The sequence below is a fragment of the Aphelocoma coerulescens genome, chromosome 4A (genome assembly GCF_041296385.1).
Source record: "Aphelocoma coerulescens isolate FSJ_1873_10779 chromosome 4A, UR_Acoe_1.0, whole genome shotgun sequence".
In the NCBI taxonomy this organism is placed as follows: Eukaryota; Metazoa; Chordata; class Aves; order Passeriformes; family Corvidae; genus Aphelocoma; species Aphelocoma coerulescens.
In genome coordinates, this window is record NC_091018.1 from 20,577,283 (window position 1) to 20,598,794 (window position 21,512).

General features: G+C 55.3%; 1 protein-coding gene across 6 annotated transcripts in view; it reads right to left on the reverse strand.

Moving 5' to 3' along the window:
• The window catches only part of ARHGEF9 (Cdc42 guanine nucleotide exchange factor 9), a 193,059-nt gene extending 175,865 nt beyond the window's left edge, over positions 1-17,194 (reverse strand). The window contains exons 1-5 of one of the 6 annotated variants that reach the window (XM_069015710.1): positions 15,994-16,371; positions 15,549-15,757; positions 14,894-14,957; positions 14,488-14,594; positions 13,382-13,494 (exon numbers count right to left, since the gene is read on the reverse strand). The gene's annotated coding sequence lies outside the window, so the exon portion shown is untranslated. Of the gene's footprint in view, positions 1-13,381; positions 13,495-14,487; positions 14,595-14,893; positions 14,958-15,548; positions 15,758-15,993; positions 16,372-16,448; positions 16,580-16,975 lie in introns of those variants that run through there. The other 5 variants (XM_069015708.1, XM_069015709.1, XM_069015712.1 and 2 more) reach the window with 5 other exon arrangements.
• Positions 17,195-21,512: the final 4,318 nt, after the last annotated feature.

The window sequence follows — 21,512 nt, forward strand, 5'->3', positions numbered from 1 at the left end:
ATTATATGTAAGAACATTTAATTACTATCCAGTAGCAGCTGTAGGTACTTTAATACCACAGTGATGAGCCAAAACACAAAAGAACAGGAAGATTCAGGGGTCTACACCCACCCACACCCCATTAATGTCAGGTGAACAATATTGAACCACTGGCTGCCATCCTTTGGAAGCAACAACTTCGTGGTGCTTGTGACATTACTCTGCATTCCCAATCAGTCTGTTTAGTAGAGATGCCTCAGGAACTTTACAGCTGTGACATTTCTTAAAAATCCTTGCCTTCTCCACAAGTCCCTCAGCAAGAAATCATGGCTGCCCACCGTCTGAACATCAGAGCAGAAATCAGTAGCCAGCATTTAATTGTTTATATCTTGAGACAAAGATAGTGTCTAAATAATTGTCTATTGTATCCCAGAGACAGTACAGGAAAGCTCTTCCCCTCGCCGGGAGCCCACAGGTCACACATGCTTCTGCCATAACATTTGCTATAAATAATCCTTGCTGAGCCAAGCTCTGGGCTAGGTACAGCCCAAGACTGTGCTCCTATGGGTTTCAGCCATTAGCCCTCCCCAGAGAGTGCATATCCTACCCTATTGTTCCTGCTCAAATGTTTGAAAGAATTATTTTTTCCTTGCTTCTTTTGTTTGGGGAGTTTATTTATATTTCCTCTTTGACATGGAATTACTACTAGATAAAAAAGGAGTGCCACCTTACATGGCAGCTCGCCGATGCCAGCGTTGAGATGAGGAGAGGAGGGTCACGTTTGTAGGATATTGCCATAGTTACAGACCTCCCAATCTGGGATTCTGTGCTAATGTATGTTCAGCACATTCAGATCAGGATTAGAAACAAAGAGCTGGGTGCCAGCGCCAGGCCCAGATTCACATGCAGAGACTGGGAGCACACGCAGCAACCCGTTCTGCTCAAACATTTCCAAGGGTTATTTCATTAGGTTACTCAGCAACTCCCTCACATGGCCCTGGTGATGTCAAAGGACACCTTACATCTCACTTCCAGCCCTATTTCTACCTCCAAACAGATCCCAGGTGACCTGTTCCTCTCAGGCAGCTGCATGGGTGGAATTTCCTGCATTCTCCTTTCCCTTTTTGCTCAGAGCAGTTGGACACAACCCCAGGAGCACGGGACTGGACAGGGGCTGGTTGGCTCTCAGCTCCCCAGGCGCCACATTATGGAAAACCCAATCATCAAGCACAGCCTCCTGAGTACAAGGTGAGGTGTTTCCCCACCCTGCTTTGAAACTGGTGACATGTCTCACTTTAGAGCCCCAGGTATCAGGTGTACAAATGTCTTTGCCCTCAGCAGCAAACAACTCCTTGAGGAGTCTTCTGCACTGCTTTTCAGTAAAACCAACCCAGTTTGTGGGTGTTTGAAGGTTTGATGTCCCAAACAGGCCAATGACACCTGCTGGGCCTCTGTCCATCGCAGCATTTCGGGGTATCCAGCTCAGGAAGGTTGGTGGCTTTGCACTGAATTGCCTTTAGGCACATGAAAAAACTAATCTGGTGTTTCTATAAAATCACAGTGACTGCCACGTGCCTTGCCTGCTCTCAGGCTGGGGCTTTTCACCCCAGAATGGCACTTTTAGGGGTCACACAGAACTTTTAGGGGTTTGACACCTGCCTGCACCTTACTTTTCCCTCACAAGGTTGGTGTAGAACCCTCAGGAGTCACAAGGTGCCTCTTCGACAGGCAGACACGTTTCTGCTGCCTTCCCCCTCAACAGCAACAACCAAAGATCACCCTCCTATCTGCATCCAGAGGCACTGCACACCAACCAGCAGCACACGCTGAGCCCAGGCTGGCACACAGCGATGCTCTGCAGGACCTACGGGTGGGTGGGTGATGTCTGGAGCCCAAACTTGGTGGGAATGCTGCCCTTGATGAGTTATCCTGCATTTGTACAGCCCAGCCTGGTCCTCATCTCCTAACCCAAGACTTCAAATCCACAGTTTACCAACGCCAGCCCACCAGGACGATCCCACACGGACACCAAACCAACCACGCCGAGGTGAAGGGACGTGGGGAGCACAGCCCCTGTCTGGCCGTGCACCGTGTCCCCAGCGTGGCTCTGCCCTGCAAAAGGGGCTGTCAGCTCCCATTGCTCACGCTCCAGGGCCTGCTCGAGCCGGCCACACTCCGCTGGGCCACGTAGGGAACCAACATCACATCCAATTAGCATCACTGCTGATGAGCTTTTCATCTCCTGCCTCTGCCCCTACCACGCTCCCCAGCCACGGGGATGGGGCTGTGCAGGCACAGGTGGCCCCACAGCCGTGTCTCCTCTGCCTGCCCACCCCGCTCTCCCCAAGCATGCTCACCCCTTTTTTTCAAGGTTCAAAGCTCAGCAGAGCAGGAGCAACTAAAGGTTCCCTTTGTCCCTATTTATGGAACAAAACCTGAATCTTCTTTACAAGGAGTTGGGATTGTGTTCTGAGTATGAGGCACCTTTCTATTTCACCCTTTTCTATATTCTGTATATTCTATAGTCTCTCCTTTTCAACAGCAAGTGAATTTATTGCCATGTGCAGCAAAGGTCTATACAAAAGCCACGAGCAGGGGAGGATAAGATCAGTCACCTGAAAGTGCCCATCCCTTCCAAGGTGCAGGTCCAAGGATGAGCCCGGCACACCTGCTACTTCAGCCAGGCTTTAAAACACAAACAGTTTGGGAAACGTGTGCAGGCAATATCTAGTTTCTGCAGGAAATTGCATGGCGTGGATATCCAAACATTGCTATCAGGCAAAAAACAACATCTTGATTTGCCAGCTCATGTCCCACAAACCTAAATTCTTTCTAGGTGACAGTGTTCAGCTAAGGCTGAGCAGCAGCAATACCCTTCCACAGCTCTGGAAAGCCCTGGAGCTCCACAGCAGCCAGGCATGAGGCTGCAAATCCTTGGAAAAGACAAGGACACAGGTTCTGCAAGGATGTGCACCCTGCGGAGGGTGCAGCGAGCCAGGGCACCCCAGCTTGTGTTTCCTCGGTGCTGGGGTTCAAACCCTGCTCAGCAGGTGCAGGAGCTGCAGGAACTCCCACGCAGGCTCCACCCGCCTGCACAGGCAGGGCAGGAGCAGCCCCAGCTCCCAGGAGCTCCCCAGCACTGCTAGCATCCACAAAACCTGCTGACCTCCCCACATGTCCCTCCAGAGCTGTGCCTTTCACTTGGCTGGAGCACCAAGGCAAAACCCCCTCAGCTTCCAGACCATGCGCTGGGTCTTTGCTACGTGCTGACACATTTCCTTCCTGTAGTGAAATGACCTCCCATCCACAGGCTACAGCACTGCCTGGAAATCAGAATCTTGAAGGAGTCAATCCTTCCTGCCCATCCCCCTTGAGAAGCATCAGAAGTGCATTCTGAGCTGTGGTCATACCCAACCCTTTGGCACACGGGCTGCAAAGCGCCTCAGGACATGGAGATGAAGGCAGCAAATATTCTGACAGGTTACTGGTCCCAGTGACAGCACCTTCCCATAACCACTGTGATTCACCGCTCACGTCAGCAGTGTGGAAAAAGTGACCCCTTCTTCCTTCAAAGGAAACAACAGACATGCTCAAAAAACAAAATTAATTAAAGAATATGGGCTTGTCCAGCAGAAAACCTGAGCAAAACTCAATTCCCACAGAGCCACAGGGATCTTCCATTGACTTTAATCCCTCTTTTTCTTATCTGTCCTTAATTCACTCTCCCTCTTCCCCACAGGAGCAGGCAAACAAGTGCCAGCCCAGCAGTGGCACTTGCAGAACAGCTGCTATTTCACAACCACCTGCAGCAAGAAAATCAAGAAACCTGACAGAACGTGCCAGGGATGATCTCCCTGAAGGACACAGCAATCGGGAAGGGCTGGCACAGGGGCAGGTGGGTGCTTCAGTCCTGCCTGTGGACACAGAAACACAGGTCAGGCAGTGACCCTCTGCCCACAGCCCCCAGTGGGTGACAGAACAGCTCCAGGAGGGCAGGAATGGGGCAGGAATGAAGCACCCAATGAAAATCAATGAAACCCACAGAAATTTTTGTGATCCTCACATCCAAGGCATCGACCTTGTTTCATTTGTTTCCAGGCCTGGCAGAAGCTTGTGCTGCCCTTCCCTCCCAAGCTGCCCCTCCCCTGGCTCCCAGTGCAGCAGGGTGTATGAGCAGAAAAGGCACAAAGGAAGAGATAAGTTAATTAAGCATCTCCTCTGGGAGCTGGGTTATACGGTGATTTTGAGGGCTGTCCCATGCAGGGCCAGGAGTTGGACTTGTGGGTCCTTTCCAACTCAGGAACACGAGGTTTTGACCCATCTCTGTAGCAGTGCAGCTCCACAGCCTCCAGACCAAATCTATCTGGTTTATCCAGCTTAAAACATGGTCTCCCCACACCTCCACAGTTCAAAATCACAGCTGCAGCCATGTGAGGCTGAAGCCCAGCTCTCTACCATCAGCAAAAGAGCAGATGAACAGCAGGCTCTGAAGGGCACTTGGCTGGGCTCTGCAGAAGATCCCATCCCAGATTGTTGCTTCTCCAGAAGCCCTCCTGCACACTCAGAAAATGCTCCCAGACACCCCTCACCCAGCTCCCTCCCAGGGGGGAGAGCTGTGCCCTTACCACCAAAATCAGATTTCCCACTGACATGCTCCAGCATGTATTCAGGTGTCTAAACTAAACTCAAATTAGGGATCTCATTATTCATCCTTGCCATGTGCTATCCTCATGCTGTAGAGGGGATAGAAAGAATGAGGAAGGTCCTCCAACACCACCTAAATCCATGGTTCCTTCCTGCTTCCAGCCAAAGTTGCACCTCATTTTGTGTGTTTGAGGGAAGACAGGCAATGCTTTGGATCTTCTGCCTCAAGGAGCATCCAGCAATCAATCCATGTTCCAGGGATTTGTCCTGCAAAGCTCTTCCCAAAAAAAATTCTTCTTTAAGTTAAGTCTGTCTTATTAAACACACTTCCACTGTAGCTGTAAATAGAAGCGAGACTTTCCAGGAATCAAAGCAAGGTGCCCGAAAAGATATTAATTATCACTCACAACATTCCAGCCTGAAATCACAGGAATAGACACCCCGTATATCCTAAAGACCATTTTCATGGCATTGTCCTCATCCTTTATGGGTGCAAAACCCACTGATCACAGAGGAGCTTTAAGGAGTATGAACAAGCCAGCCTGGATCATGTAACTTCCACATAACCTGCTGCTTCCCTCCTGTACTCTGGACAAGGGCAAACCCTTCAGAGGAAAGAGGTAAGAACTTCATCCAGGAGCAATTATGGAGTATTCTGTGTTTTGGAGAAAACCGTTTCTAGTTGTGTCAAACATGGGCTTAAATGCCGTTTATTTACTTCCATTTTATACAAATATTCCTACCTACTGCAACTCATTATCTTCACAAAAGTTTATTTAAATGCTTGGCTTTATTTATTATGGCAAGAAGTCACAGGGCCCAGTTCTAGACCAGAGAGGGGCCACAGAGGACTTCCTAGGAAGGAATTCCTTGGAGAATTACAGGCACTGCTGCTGCATCCCACAGAGAGAAAACATCAACCACTGACGAGTCAGAAACAAAGATTTGGCTCTTGCTGCAGCAGATCCCTTCTGCAGGATCCCTGCTCACCAACACCAACTCATCTACACAGCTCCCAGCATCACACCTGGCCAAAGGTCCCTGTGGACAGCCCAGCTGAGGAATTCAGCTCCCTCCCTCCTGGCAGAGCCCTCCTGGCTCAAATGTTTGAATTTACAAGGGGCTTTGTGGCCCCCATTTCTCTCGCCCTCCAGCCCCACTCTCCATGCCTGAGGAGCTGGGACAGCCCTGCCACCCTGTGCAGAGGGGCAGCACCTCACCCCAGTGACTAACTGCATTTTTTCCTGTTTTTCCTTCCTCCCAGCAGCCTGCTCTCAGAACACGAGTGCAGCCTATTCAATCTCGATTGTTCGGCGGCAGCCGGAGCCCTCCCAGCCCTGGCGCTGTGTTTGCTGCTGGGAAACCCGGAATTATTCCTTTATCATAAGTCACCACAGCTGATCCAGCACTGCCTGGCACAGGGCCACGCTGCAGCCCCACAAACCTTCCAGAGGAAGGTGTTCCTGCCCATGGCAGGGCTGGAACAAGATGTTCTTTAAGATCCCTTCCAACCTCAAACCATTCTGGGATTCTGTGTTTCTGGTGGCTCTGCTTTAGATTCAGTTTGTTCACTCAAAATGAATTAAAAACCAAGGAGAAGGGGGTTTAAGATCCACTCTCACTCCCATTGGAATATTTAAGACCTGGCCTTAAAAATCTGCAAAATGGTGTGACAAAATGCTGGGACAAGAGGAACCATCAGCTGAAGGCACCAGGGCTGAGCCCTGAGATGGTGCCCCAACTCCAGTCCAGATCCAAGCAAAGCCTCACATTGATTGTCCCAGCTTTCATTTCAATACATTTTAACACAAGCCTTGTCTTCAAGGTCTGTGCCTCTAATTAACCACCTCCTTGGGCAACTGAAGAGATAATTCATGGGAAATAATACCCAAAATGAACCAGATCCATCTGGCTGCAGAGAGACCCTACACAGACTACACTCAGACGTTCCTTAAATCATTTAACTAAATCTAACTTGGAAACTCAGCTGAAGGACTGAGGAAAAATCACCCCAGGAACAGCTGCTCAAAGTTCCCAGCTCAGAGCAGCAGAGCCCCTGGGAGAAACCAGGTCCCTGCAAAAGGTTCTTATCACTTCTCTAAAACTGGAGCAGCAATAACAGGAAGAAATTGTTTTGGCAGGACTTACACCACATAAAGTCAACTCATCAGCCAGTGGTGTGTAAAATCTCCCTGGAAAACACAGAGAGCACAGGGAGCAGAGAGCATCCCCCAGGCTCAGGTGGGCTCCCGGGCACCCATCCCGGCCCTGCTCAGCATTCCCACACCATGGGGCCGTGCCCAGCCTGCTGCTGTCACCCACACCATGGGGCACAGGGCACTCTGTGGAAATGCCAAGGCCACCACCTTGAGCCCCGCTGCTTGTCCCAGCTTTCCCCGTTACCCGTACGCGGGTGCTCGCAGTGGGGTGGCAGGGGGGCACAGGCTGTGCTGCTCGCCTGCTCTCACAGCTGGCAGAGCCCTTCCCAGCTCCAGCACACACACTGCGTGTAGGACGTGCTCTGCACGCAGGAATGTTCTCCAGCTCCCCACAGTCCAAGGGAGGGATGGGAAGATGGTAACAGACTCTGGGGCTGCTTGGTGGGAAGAGCCCTTTCAGTGCAAACCCAACGCCTTTCACTGCCCAAACCCCGAGGATGCTCTCGTCCTCCTCCTCCTCCTCTCACTCTCAGCTGCAGTGCTGAGCTCAGGCAGGACCCTGGTGCCATCCCCTGCACCAGCCTGGCCGAAGGAGGCCAGAGAGGGCCGTGGTGAAGCCCAACTGCCCAGCTGAAGCTGTGGAGGTTCCACAGCCACCCCAGTCCAGCAGGACGTGTGACCTCACCCCTCCAGTGACAGAGTTCCCGTGCCGGGCCAGCCGCTCGCTCACACCGGTGCCGTGGTTCCCACACACAATAGGCACTTCTTACAGCCACGAGTGCCACGGGGCAGCTTTAAACTGATTAATGGCTCTCTCAAACAAGCCCTGAGTGTGCGGGAGGCCCCTGGCAGACAATGCCAGCCCAGTGGCAGCGGGACGGCATCAGCTGGTGCCCTGTGCCAGCGAGAGAGCAGCAGCGGCAGCAGATGAGCTACAGTCACTGCCAGTGTGGCTTGTTCAGCTGAGGGACACAGGACGGCTGCTGCCAGGCTCCCCGTCCCTCTGCCAGGCACGTGGCAGCACGGACACAGCACAGAAGCAGCTTGGTTCCCTTTCCCGTGCCAGCTCAGCCGCCCTGCCCCACAGTCCAGCACAGCCTCACCCCACAGCCTGTGCAGTGAGCATCCCAGTGTGCAGCTCCTGGATCCACAGGGCTCACACCTCCTCCTCACGTGCACCAGGGACAAAATTCCAGCAGCAAATTCCCTGCCTGTGCAGGGCAGCTCAGTGCAGCCTGTGCACAGGGGACTGGCTGCCTGCACAGGCTCCCCAGGGCTCTACTGGGGCAGCAAAAATCCAAGCTGAATTCTGCCCTGGCATGTGGCAGCAGAGGAATGTCACACGTGCAAGCTTCGCTCTTTACGCCTGCCCCGGTTTGGTGCCTTCCCTCTTTTGGGACGGCAGCCAAGGCAGCCAAAAGGGAATGAAAAACCCATGGAGAGTGAGCAGTCAGCCCCACACGGTCTGGACAGCAAAGCTTTGGGATCCTCCTGCTCCTGCCAGCAGCCCAAACATCCCAGGCAGCCCTGCCTGAAAGGAGCTGTGGCTCACACGGGTGAGCTTTGCAACCCACAGAGCCAGCCTGGGAAAGGCAGCTATCACTGCCAACCATCAAAGCCACAAAGATTAGTTAAGGGAAAAAGGCAAAGTGAAAGCAAACACAGGCAGAGCAGCTCGCTCCAACACTCTGATAAGAAACTGAGGCACGGCCAGGTGAAGAGGCAGCCTTGGTCACGCCACAAGGCTGCAGCAGGTGAAAACAGAGCTGCCACGTGCTCTGCCTGCCTACACACATGCTGAGATCCAGGCCATGTATGCTGCCATCTCAAAGGCGGCACTTGGTGGGGCCTGTATCCCCCAAACTCTGATTTTACCTCCCTCAAGGTGTGCCTGCTCCACACCATCCCCAGACAGGAGCAGGCTAAGCAGCAGAACGCTGCAAACTGCACCAAATGACTATGCCCTGCTTCATCTTCCACTCCAAGTTTTCCTTAACCCCGAGGTTTCCCATAAAAAACCATAGGGGTGGATTTGGGCAGAAATGCAGGGATCTGGGCTAAGCGTGAACTCTGCACAAAACCAGCTCGGAGCTCCCCGCTCCTCCGGCAGCCCCGGCCGCTCCACCACATCCTTTCAGCACAGCGAGACACTGGAGGATGTGAGCAAGCCCGAATCCTGCCCTTGCCCCAAACAATAGGCTCCGCAATAATGGTGCAACCAGAATTTCCTGTGCGGCGGCGCGCGCCAGCTCCCGGGAGAAAACACCCTGGGAAAGCTCTGCCACGGGAACGCAGCGTCAGGGCAGCCCCTCCAGCTTCCTGGCCGGGCTGGGATGCTCCTCTGGCAACAGGCAAAGCACCACAACTGAGCCCAGGCTGGGAAGCAGGGAAAGAACCACAGCAGCAGCTCGGAACAGAAGCCAGGCAGCCCGGGAATGGCTGTGGATAATCCACTATCACAGCAACATCTGGACCTGGCTTTTCTCTCACGGATGTTTCAAATCCTGCAGTGCTTGGGAAAGTGGCACGGAGCAGGCTGGGCTTTGGAAGGCTCTGATCTCCAGGCTCAGGGGTGAACCTGAGCAGTGCAGGAGCCTCATGGAAATCTCCCCATCTCTCCTGGAAAGATGGCACAGGTACAGCAAGGACAGGGCAGCCGATGGCATCAGGCACCAGAGGCAGCAACTGCGTCCAAAATGCTCCAGTGCTGACCTGCTGGAGCTTCTGCCTGGAATGAGGGATCAACACAGCCCCAAACACGGAGAAAATCCCAAACACTGAGGAAAGCCAAGAACAAGCTCCTACAGCCAAGCAGGAATAGTGGATGATCCCAGGCTGGAGCAGGGGAGGAGTGCAAGGAGTGCCCTGAGAAGGAAGGAGGGGCAGAGCCAAGGCGAGATGAGCTGGCCACAGCCACCACTCTCCATCACCCTGCACCACCAAGGGGGAGAAAGGGAAGAAACTGGGACAGAAGTTGAGCCTGGGAAGAAGGAAGGAGTGGCAGGAAGGTGTTTTTAAGATTCGGTTTTGTTTCTGCACACCTTCCCCATCGCTCTGGATGTGCAGAGAGTTCAGCATTTACTGCAGAAGGAAAAAGCTCAGGAAATGGGTGATGGCACCTGAGCTTGGCTTAGCAGCGATCCTGAACAATTGGGGATGCTCCAGCACCTCCATGGGACCTCCTGGAATGAGCACAACTGGCCAAGTTCAGTCCCTTACTGCTGGATTTAGCACACAAAACTCTAACCCAGCAGCTGGCACATCAAAGAGGAAACCAGGGAAACAGAAACAAGGTTTTCACCCCATTTCTTGGATCAGCTCACCTAACTGTCTCTGCCTTGTTCTCCCCAAGGGTGAAGATGGGATGAGGTTTCCACTCTCACAGCAGCTCCCACCAGCCAGGGCTGTGGCAGAGCACAGGGCAGGGCTGACCCCAGCAGCCTCTAAAATACCCCCTGCACCTGCAGCAGGTAAATGCTGAAGGGCAGAGAAAGCCAAGCCTTGATCCCAGGATTAAGGAGGGGTTCTGGGCTTGGGGTGGGGACAGAAGAGGTGAGGACAGAGATGGTGAGGCTGGAAAGCACACACTGCAGGTGAAAAACCAAACCCCCAGAGCCCCAGCACAGTTCCTGGTGTGCCACAGTGAAGGACTGGCTTTACTGGGCAGGACGGGGTCAGGATGAGCAACGCAACGGCAGCTCAGCAACACATTCCAACAGAGGGGACACAGAGCTGTGGGCTCCAAACCCTCTTTCCCAAAAGGAAGAGAGAAACCTCATGCAAGAATACCAGAGCTCAACCTACAGCAAGAAACAATTACTGGGAGATGACTGGAAAATGCATTTTTAAATGGTTTCCTTGGGCAAAAAAAAAAAAATCCTAGGCTATTCTACAGTTTCTTATTTTAAGAACTGCTTGGAGCCAGCAGGCTGCAGTGGGACTGGGAACTGGTCTCCCTGCACTCAGCCCTCAGCACTAAATGACCCAAAATTCATTTGTTAGTGTTTATTTGCACAAGAATTTTCCCCAAAAGTCCGTGGTTCCCAGACACGCATCACTGCCCAATTCCCCAGCCCAGCTCACCCTGCCCATCTCCCCGCCACCAAAATCCTTTGTGATGTTTGCAAAATGCCCCCTTCTGGCAAATTCCAGCTCAGGTTTCCAGGTCAGACTGTGCAGATGAAGAAAACTCCAATAAATCTGTCATTTAACGGAAAATTAATACCGTGTGCTAATGTCAGCACCAACCCAGAAATAACCTCCTTCCCACAGCCATTGCGTGCTGGATGCAAGAAAGCCAAATACAACAAACTTTTCATTAAAAAACACCCCACAAAAATCAAACTTGGTGATGGTTATGCCCTGAAACAAGGCTGGCAGGGGTCACAGGGCAGCACACGTGGTGACATCCCCAGCTCGTGGTGCCAGCAGGAACCTCGCCCATGGAGGGGCTGGGGTGGGAGCAGCACCCACCCATCCTGAGGCAGAGGGATTTTATTAAATCAGCTGATATCAGTTCAAAAATTGGGGAAGCCCTGGGATCACAAGACACAAAGAGTTGGAGGAATACAGGCAGAAATGACTGCTCCGAGTGCCACTGGGTTGCAGTAATTCGCTGTGGGGTTTTCAGCTCCTTGGGATCCTCGAGACTATTTCTGAGGCTTTTAGTAAGGTAAATCAAAAAGCAAACCCATTCTCGAACTTCACCTGGAAGTTTCATGGGAGCCTGCAAGCTGGAGAGAACAAAAAAACCCTGAACAGGATGCTGAGAGCAATTAGCACTCAGGAAAACGAGCAGGAACAGCGGGCAGGAGCCTCCGCTGCTTGGGAACCAGGATGGGAAGAAATAACGTTTGAAACAGGTGTGGGATGAACCAAAAATGGAGCAAAGGATCAGAAATCAACTTGTTGCACCCGTGGCTTTTAGTACAACCGCAGCTTCCAGACTCATCTTTCCAAAGGAGCTCTTTCTGCAGCACTTCCAGCTGAATTCATCAGGAGGCTCCCCCGAGGAGGCATTTTCCCTCCCCTTGTGATGATGATGCACCTGCCTCTTCCTCCTCCCCACCAGCAGCTTCTTCCCTTGGACCATCCCATCCCACCTGTGCCAGCGATGGCACCACCCAGAGCTCCTGGAGTCCCACCCAGACAAGCTGCTGGGCTCTGGGACAGCTCCTTGTGCAGGAGGACAGCAATGCAGCGAGGCCACTGTCACCTCTCCCAAGGACAGAGCCCTCCCTGAGGCCACAGGGGTCACAGCAGTGTCACACGGGAGGACAGGAGGGTTTGCTCCGAGTCCATGGCTTCCCTGGATGCCACGGATGCGGGGCAGCACAGTGTCCCCTCTCCACCCCAACACAAACACATCATCAGCTCTCCTTGCAACGCACAGAAATCAAATTAATTCCAGGAAAACGAGGTGGCACAGCAGAAATTCAGCACTCCCGGTCCCTGCCTGGTCAATGAGGCACCAAATGCCACTGGAAAGAGCCATCCATCCTCCAAGCACTGGGCACCCTCAGCACAGCAGGAGGGAACCCAAATCCTCTGTGCAGGGGCTCCAGCAGAGCATCCACCTGCTCCAGCACTTACAGTAACAGACCTAAACTTGGCACTTGTACTTTCCCCAAAGCGGAGCAGAGCCGATACGGTGGAGGGAGTGAGCAGCATTCCATGGACACTCGATTTAACCATTACGGAACGTTTGGATCCAGCAGAGCGAGGGTTTAATAACCTTTGTTACGGCCCAGCCCGTGGGATCAGGGCTGACCTGGGCACCGCAGCCCGCTCCCCTGCAACACGGAGCTGCTGCCCGCTCTGGCGTCACTGCGGGGAAGGAGCCGTGCCTTGTTTTATAACAAAACCCGAGGGAGGAGCAGGGAGGTGACATCAGCCCTTAATCCCCGCATTTTGAAATCTCTCATCTCATAAATGTTCAGGTGTAAAACAAACCCACAAAGGTGGAGGTGGGAACAGGAACCCTCCAGCCAGGCTCTGGGAACACCTGAGTAAGGCTTCTGCACAGAGGCTGCCCCATCAGCTTCCCCAAGACCACTAAAACCAGTAAGAAGTGAACGCTCCCAACCACGGAACTCCCACCGGAGCCCACAGAAATGTTCTCCTGGAACCAAACACGCCTTGAATCAGCCTGGGCGAGCAATGACCCAGTTCTTCGGGAGTTACATGAGTGTAAACCAGGCTCAAGCCGCTCCATTCTGACACACGCGGTGCAAAATAAACCCAGACCCGGGCCCGCGGCAGGAACTGCCCGGCTCAGCTTCGAGCTGGTGCTTCCTCAGCAGCTCCAACACAGCCATAAAACCCCAACAAAGAAAAGGCTCCCATGTGATGTTATATAAAAAAAACCGGGGGCTTGCGAAACTAATCCGAACTTCGCGGCTTTGGGACCATTCCGGGATTGTCCCGCAGGTACCTGCGCGGGGGTGACACGGAGTTACGGGGTCAGAACACAAAGAGAAGTGGGTGCGACCCTTTGCTCTCATTCAAGTCGCGGCTCCGGGGGCAGCCCCAGCCCCACACCGGGACGGGGCCGGGGGTCCCGGTGCCAGCCCTGGTGTCGGTGCCAGCCCCGCTCTTACCTCGCTCACCGCATGGCCTCGGCGCCGCACGCTCACGCGGTCCCGGCGATCAGGGCAAAACTCTGCGCTGGCGTCGGAAAGTTGAAATGTTGAAAAAAAAAAAAAAAAAAGTTCTAAAATACCAAAAAAGAAGAATAAAATAAAAATTTTTAAAGCGCCTGAAGTTGCGAGCTCCTCCGGGGGACTCAAGTTCAAAAGCAAAAGCAGCCAGCGGAGGGGGTGACCCGCTCCCGCCGCCCTCCCGGCTGTGCCCGGGCGCTCCCCGCCGGCCCCGGCCCGGGAGCCCCGGCAGGGCCGGCGGAGCGCTCAGGGGGCGGCGGCGCGGCCCCCCCCGAGCCGGGCTCGGGCCGCCCCCGGCGCCGGCGGCCGCCCGCGGGCAGCGGGGTTCGGGGGGCGGCCGCCGGGGCCCGGCGCGGGCCGCGCTGCTCCGCCGCCGCCGCGCATCCCCCGCAGCCCCGTCCCGTCGGGGCCCGCCCGGCGCCGCCGCTCGCACACGGCACCGACGGCGAGCGACGCGAGGCGAAGCCGCCGCTCCGTGCGGTGCTGCCGGGCCGGCTGCGCTGCGAGCCCGCGGGGATCGCTGCGGGATCGCTCCGGGATCGCCGTGCGCCCGCCCGCCGGGCCCGGCCCCCCCCGCCCGCCCGGCGCCGCCCGCCCCGGCCCGGCCCGGGCCGCGCTGTCCCGCCGGCACCGCGGGGCTGCTCGGGGCTGCGGGCGGTGCCCGCACGCAGCACTCGGGGGTCGCTGTCCCCGCTGTGTCCCCGCTGTGTCCCCGCTCCGTCCCGCTGCCCCCGCCCCGCTCCGGCGAGAAGAACAATCGGAGGAAGCGCAGCCGCGGCCCCGGCCCGTCCCACGCACCCCCGGCACCCCCCGGCCTCGGAGGCCGGGCCGCAGGAGGGGACACTGAGGGGCCCCAGGGCTCTGTCCCCCAAAAGGTGCCCGGCCGCTCCAGCCTCTGCCAGTGGGGATGAAACAAGATCATCCCTGAGGTCCCTTCCAACCTCCCATGGTGACAAGAAGACACCTTGCCTCGAGCACACCCAGACCACCCAACACCGGCTCTTCCACCACTGTTGAACAGCCCACATAGCGGGAATCAAATTTACCTCCATTTCATTCGGGTTTCTTATTCTCGACTGGAGTTGCTATCACAGGTTGTTATCTTCTTTCCAGCTTCTTTTGTTCCCTGTCTCTGGGAGAGCCCTTCTTTCCCCTGCAAGAAGAGGAGACCTTCTACACAGCCGCAAACCCACCTGGGCCACCCCAGCTCGTTTGGGTCTGACCAGGTGCTTCAAATCACTCCTTTGAAACCACAAACACCTGGAGAAACGGCTCAGAGCTTTACCAGCCCATTCCCCACAGAACCGTGGAATCATTAAGGCTGGAAAAGCCCTCTCACACCACAGAGTCCAACCATTCCCCCAGGCCACCACCAACCCATGTCCCCAAGTGCCACAGCCACGCAGTTTTTGAACATTGAAAGCTTAAAATGACAAAGCAAAGCTTTCTCACCCTGACCACACATCCCCCTCTCCATAACTCCCTGCAAACCCAGGCGTGCTCTCCATCCATGTTCCTACATGGATAAATATGAGATCACACAAATAAAAGAATTGCTTTTAAGAAACGGCCTCTACAACATTAAGAATATTACAGGGAAATGAAATAATTATTTAGACAAGGCTTAGTGGATTTAATTGCTGCTTTTCCATCGCGTGTAATTGGTGTTTTAAGTTATGTTAACAGTGTTTCCCATGGCGAGGCAGGTGTGTGCCGCAGACCCAGGCTGTTATTAATGGGATAACCACAATTAAGTGTAATTGGGAGCATCATATCAATCACTCCGTGGAGCAGCACAAGTGCAGAGCTTTCCACCTGTTTTTCCAATGGTTTCAATGATGCACCAAAGCCAAAAAACCACTTGAAATTCACCAGAGGCAGCAAGAAGCTCCTTCATGCCCTGTGCCATTGGCCCATTCATGGGGAGTTAATCTGAGCGCCAAAATTCCATCCCAGTTCCCCCCAGGAACCAACATCTGACGGAACAGCGTCGTGGCAGGGCAGCGTTTGAGGCTGAGGGATCTCCCAAGGGAAGCTCAGCCCTGCTGGTGCCACACAGGGGTCACATCCAGCCCCCTCCCCATCCCATAAACACCACGGGACTCACCCACAGAGCTGCCGTCCTGGGGATCAGACACCTGGGACTGGGGAAAGGGGGGCTCTGCTCCAAATTGCAGTTAATATTCCCACTTGGAACATTAAGCTGTGTCATCTCCTGTTTTCTTCCTCGTGGGAAGCAGCTAAAAGCTCTGTTTTCCAGGAAAGGTGAAAATCTGAGGGGGTCACGCAGCTGTGTAAGCTGGGCTTGAAGAAAACCTTGGGATGCATTAAATAAAATAGGAAAAGAAAAATCACAATAAGCACAAAATCCAGGGGCAGCAACACTGACATGCCCAAAGGGATGAAGGTAACACCTCACACCCCCCAGCGCTTTTTCCCCCTAAACCCCAGCTTTGATGATGTATCAGCCCTGAGATTTCAAACACAGCCCACCACACAGGGCCATGGGGTGGCCTCCCCTGTCACCCTCCAGCCCCTTCCTCCCTCCTCACCTCTCCCCCAGCAGATGCTTTGCTTCCAGTACCATCCAAGGACACCCCACCCCAGGGCCACCAAATGCGACTCCTCAAATATCTCTGAAGTGTGAAAAACACCAAACAAAAGTGATAAGGAATTAGCAGCCTCTTGGAAACCCAAACAATGCTTCTGCAGTGATGGAGGAGTCAGAAAATGTGATTAAAGATGATTAAGGCATCCCCACTGCTCCCCGCTGGGGTGCCTGTGGGGAGCTCAGCCCCACAGAACTGCAGCTGCCTTGCCGAGGAGACTTCAGGCTTCTACAGGGGTTCAGATTTACAGCTGGGTGGGTTGCAAAACGCCCTGGTTGAGGAGAAGTGGGTCTTGATAAGCCTCTCCTGGCAGGCACCCAGGGGAGGGACTGCCATGGGGTCACCCCACCCCATAACCTGGAGTCCTTGCTGCTCTCAACCCGCTGGCGGTCTCACACCTCTCCATCCCTGATGTGTGCACTGAAATCCATGAAAATACGAGGTCATGGACCCACACAGCCTCATTTTTAATTCAGACCCCATGAGCAGGTGCTACAGGCTCCTTCCCCTGCCCCGAAGGGTTCGGCACTTCCATACTCCCGATTTATTCCTTCGCTTTTACCCTTATTAGGTCCCAGCAGTTTCTTGTCTTCTTTCATTTTCTATTACGTTTAGCTCAAATAGTTCCAGCTGAGACAGGACACCTGGTCCCAGCAGCCTCCCACCGCAGCTGGGCATCAAATCAGAGAGCTCCCAGGTGGGCACACGCTGCAAATCTGCCTGGATAGCAGCTGGTGCCATGCCCTGATCCAGGCAGGGAATCCCAGGAACTCCCCTCGAGCATGGCACAGGGGGCTGCTCGGGGAGAGAAACACCCCCCACCCCACCTTGGGAGTCCAACCCAGAAGCAGCCTCCTAAAAACAGGCAGTTTCTCACTTTGTTGTTTTTCTGGTGCTCCCTCTGGCTCTCAGGATGGACAAATACCTGTGACTGGGCAGAGGAGGCTTAAATTCAGCTGATGGTGGTGTGGGGACTCAGAGGAGGCAGGCACTGGGTGGCTTAGTCCAAAAACCCGCTTGCAGAGCCTACAATTAATTCATTAAGTGGCCCATGGGCGGGTGTGGTGGCCCTGAGGAGCTTGGGGACAGCTGCCCTTTAGCCACCGCGGGCGTGATGCCGGGTGCAGGGCAGCGGGCCGGACACATCCCAGTGCCCAGCAGCAGATTTACACCGCGCTTTAAATAAAGCTCAGCCCTTTGGCTCCAGCCCCACTGGAGGGGGTGCAGGGGGAGGTGCCCCCAGTCCGGGCAGGGGATGGGTGCCCTGACCCCGGCACTGGCGCCCATCACCCAGGGCGTGGTTTGCCAAAGATAAGATAAGATAAGGCAGGCCCACCCACAGCAAGAGACAGAGTTTGGTTTTTCCTTTGTTTAACGTTTTGATGGCTGGAGGGAGGATGGGGCAGAGAAAAGCTCTGCTCATCACCAAACCACGCTCATTAACGCCCGATTGGTGCTGTAATGAGGGCTCGTTGTGCTCCTTGTCCCCTGCACCCTCCCGGTGTTTACTCAGGGGTGACTCCTTGCCCTGGGCCTCTCTCTGCAAGGTTAATTTTTCAGGGAGGGGAACGAGCCCGGGAGTGCGTTCCTGGAGCAACACAGGAGCTCCCTCAGCATCACCCACCAGAGCCCAGCGGGGGCAAACCTCAGCAGGGAACAAATCCAGGGTGGGAAACCCGGAGGATGAACTCCCCGAGGTGAGAGCTGAGCGTGGGGCACATCCCCGGAGCTGCTCGGCTTCCAGGAAACTCTTCCTGCTGCAGTTCCTGGCTGGTTTTCCATAACTCAGCAGAGAGTTTGCAGGATGTTTCTTGGTGTCCCCGTTCCTCTGGCCTCGCTTTGCAGGCCTGACGTGCTGCTCCATCTGTGGAGGTTTCTACACGTGGAGCATCCACTGCAGGGATTTCCTTCCATCCCAGAGCATGTCCCGGACTCCAGCTCCATCCTTTGGCTCTCCTCCACCCAGGAACGCGTTGAGGAGGATCTTGTCTTGACAATAAACAAACAGCAAACAACACCAAGAGTTCACACATCCCCCAAATCCGCCCCACGCCGAGGAGAGACGGAGCCCGTGCTCTGCCCCGCGCCAGCCTTTGGGATTTGCGGGAGAAGCTGCTCTGTGCCCAGGGGAAACCTCGAGGTGTGCTTGGGGTCAGAGCCCCGAGCCGCCGGGAGAGCATCCAGCCGGGACAGCGTCCATGCCCCAGGACAATATCCACCTGGAGAAGGGCAGGAATAAGGCAGAGAGGTGGGAAGGGGGCTGAGGGGGTTCCGCCCGTCCCGGTGGCCGCAGGAAGGGACTTGCCGGCGAGGGAAGCGCGGCGGGGCTGAGTCACGGAGCATCGCCCCGGCCCCGCACAGCTCAGGCTGCTTCTCCAGGCTCCACATCCCGCACGGGACTGGCCCCAAATCCACAAGGAAAGGTGCCTTTTCCCCCCTTCACCCCAGGGAACAGCCCCCTCCCTCTTTCTGAGCAGCTCCAACGCACCTTAAGCGTTCCTTTCCCTCTTGTATCCCCAGAATCCCCACTCTTTAACACTTTTTCCCAAAGTGGGCTCTCCCAGAAGCACCACCCAGCCCCTGAGCCCAGCCACAGCCCGGGCTGGACGAGAATGACAGGGAGCAGCAGGCCAGCCCCGAGCAGCAAGTGGGAAAACAAGGAAACATTTCCATGTATTAACTTCACTTCCTCCGTTTCCTCTGGCCTGGCAGCCTCACAGGGGGTTATTAATAGCACAGGGTGGATGAGAGCCAGGGCTGGGGCTCCAGGATCCCAGTGCTTGCCCTGACACCTCTCTGTGCCCGGGAGGGGATGATCCTGGTGGGATCCACTCACTAAACTCACAGCAAATCACTCCTCTGTGAGATCCACTCACTTATCCACATCTCCTGCAGCTGCCCTGCAAACACCTCTCAGGAAAACAGCATTGAGGGAAGATCAGGGAAACACCCAAATTCTCCCCGTTTCCCCACCCTGGGATTCTGGGAACTGCGCTTTTAACATCGAACTGCTGCGATCTCATTAATTTCTGTTCGGGGAGGAGGAAGCTGTGCTCTCCCGCATTTGCAAAGCAAATGGTGCTGGGAGCCAGGAGGGCAGAGGGAGCAGAGAGGGGGCAGCCAGAGTCACCCCTCAGCGACACGATGGGACCCAAAGCCCCGTTTCCCCGCCTCGTGTCCATCCTTTGCCGTCCTCCCTGTGGGGACACCTTTCTCCAGGGCCACCCTCCGGCCACAGCTCATCCCGAAGCCTCCAGGCAGGGGATGGCATTTGTGGGACCACCCCCCTGAGCCGGGCTGGGGATTCGAGCTGGAGAGCCCGAGCAGGAGCCCCCAGGGCTCTCCCCAGCCCCGCTCCCCCGTGCCGGGGGTGCCAAACCATCAACCCAGTTCGGCAGCTCTGCCCGGGCCAGTCGCAGCGTGCTCGCTGCAGATGGGCACGGCCTCCAAAGGCAGGAGCCGGGAGCAGCCCCGGGCAGATTTCTGCAGCCTGACTCACGCTCTGCCCCTCTGGAGCGGCTCCGGGATCCGGGCAGAGCCACCTGCGGCCACCGGGACACCCTGGGACAGCTCCGGCCCGGCCACGGGCGCACCGGGGGCTCCGGACAAAGGCGCGGCCAGCTCCAGGGAAGCTGCAGAGAGGTGGGAAACACAATGGAATGCTGGCAAAGAGCTCTTTTATCTCCAGATCCCGCAGAAATATCCCCCGAGAATCCGTCTCCTCCATGGGTTCTGCAGTGGTGCTGCTCCAGAGGGGAGAACAGAGGGTCCCAGCACCCTGCAAAATATTGCAGCTGGTTTTAAGCCTGAAAGAAATAATTTTATTTATCCAGCCTGCTCTGAAACCGTGGCGTTTCACCTACTGCTGCCCTGGAGATGCTGCTGGAGGTAAAACCCACACTGAAGAAACCCCCTAATTCCAAATGAAAGCCTTCAGAGCAATGGGGAGTCTCCCACCCACCTTGGAAAGCGCCCTCAGGTGCCAAATACCCTCTGCAAATCCTGTACCTCGTGTCTGGGGAGGTTCCTGCCCTGCAGCTCCCAGCCCTGGCTCTCCCCTGAGCAAATTTTCAAACACCACAGCAGCAGCACGACCACTCCCAGCCAGACCTTGGAAGGGTTTCCTGGAGTCCTGGCAGCTCCTCCTGGAATGGGAAGACGGAGCCACAATCCCCAGGAAAGCTCGGTGGAGGCAGGGAGCTGCTGAGCTGCTCCAGCACCGTCTGGGTTGGCTGGAGGTGATGGATGGAGCTCCTTCACCCAGCAGGATGGTTCTGCCATCCCATCCCTCCAGCTCCCTCAAACCCCAGCCAGGGGGCAGATCCAGCACCCCCAGTGTGGAGCTGTGGTGACTGACACAGCCCGTGGCACAAATAACAGCCCTGGAAACACTGGCTGCACAATTCCCCGCTGTGGTGTCATTTCTTGCAGTAAATGGTGAGCAATGCTGCCTCCCTCCTATCCCAGAACCTGGTGGCTCTGGAAAGCTGCAGTGTGACCAGGAATGATATCAGCTCACCCTGAATGAGCATTAATTCCAGAGCAAAAAACCAGGGGTTTCTTTGTCAGGTTGTGCTCATTTACCTGGCTCTGCTTCCCAGCCTCCTGCTCATCCACCAAATCCCTATTATTTGCTTTTTAAACCAATTTAAACAATCCTTCCACACACCTCGTTGCAGCAGCAAGTGGGTCACGCTCCTTCCTGGAGGAATTCGAGGGATCCCTGTGGTGTTGGCAGGGTCAGCTCAGCCCCATGTGAGGAGGAGCTCCATCAGCACCTGCACCAAAATCAGACCCTGGTTCCAACTGGAAAAAATTCCTGGAAAGTTCCTCATGGGGAAAAAGCAACAGCTTCACCCAAGTCCCTCTGGGATGGGCAGCCGAGGGAGCGAGGCTGAGGCCACAGCACAGACGCTGAGGTCACTTGATCCCAGGTTTGCAGCCAGTTCCCAGAAATTCCTGGTCACAGCCGGTTTTCCTCTGTTATGTGGCCACTGCAGCTCTCCTGCTCCACAGAACTCCACGTCCCCCTAGATCCCGATCCCAGAACTCCCTGCCACGGGAGTTCTGCCCTCTCTCACTGGATTTTGGGGGACAAAACACCAGTTCTTCCCACCACCGAGCCCTCAGCATGGGCGTGCAGGTGGGATTGGGCCCGGTGGGATCCATCCCGGTGGGATTTGCCCTGGCAGGGAGGCAGGGACAGCTCCCAGAGGCTCCCAGCACGGCTCCAGGGGGAGCAGGGGTTCCAAAGCCCCTCTGTGTTGGGCGTGGTATTCCCAAGGAAAAGAAAACAAAACCAGAGTGGAGCAAAGCACATGAAAAGGGACTGAGGGAGAAATCCCGCAGGGAGCAGCGGGAAGCAGGGGAAGGGCAGTGGGGAATCGCTGCCCACCTTTGGGAGGTGCCAGGTGATGCCCTGGAACGCTTCCCGTGCTTTCCCAAAGCGGGGAAGAGGAGGG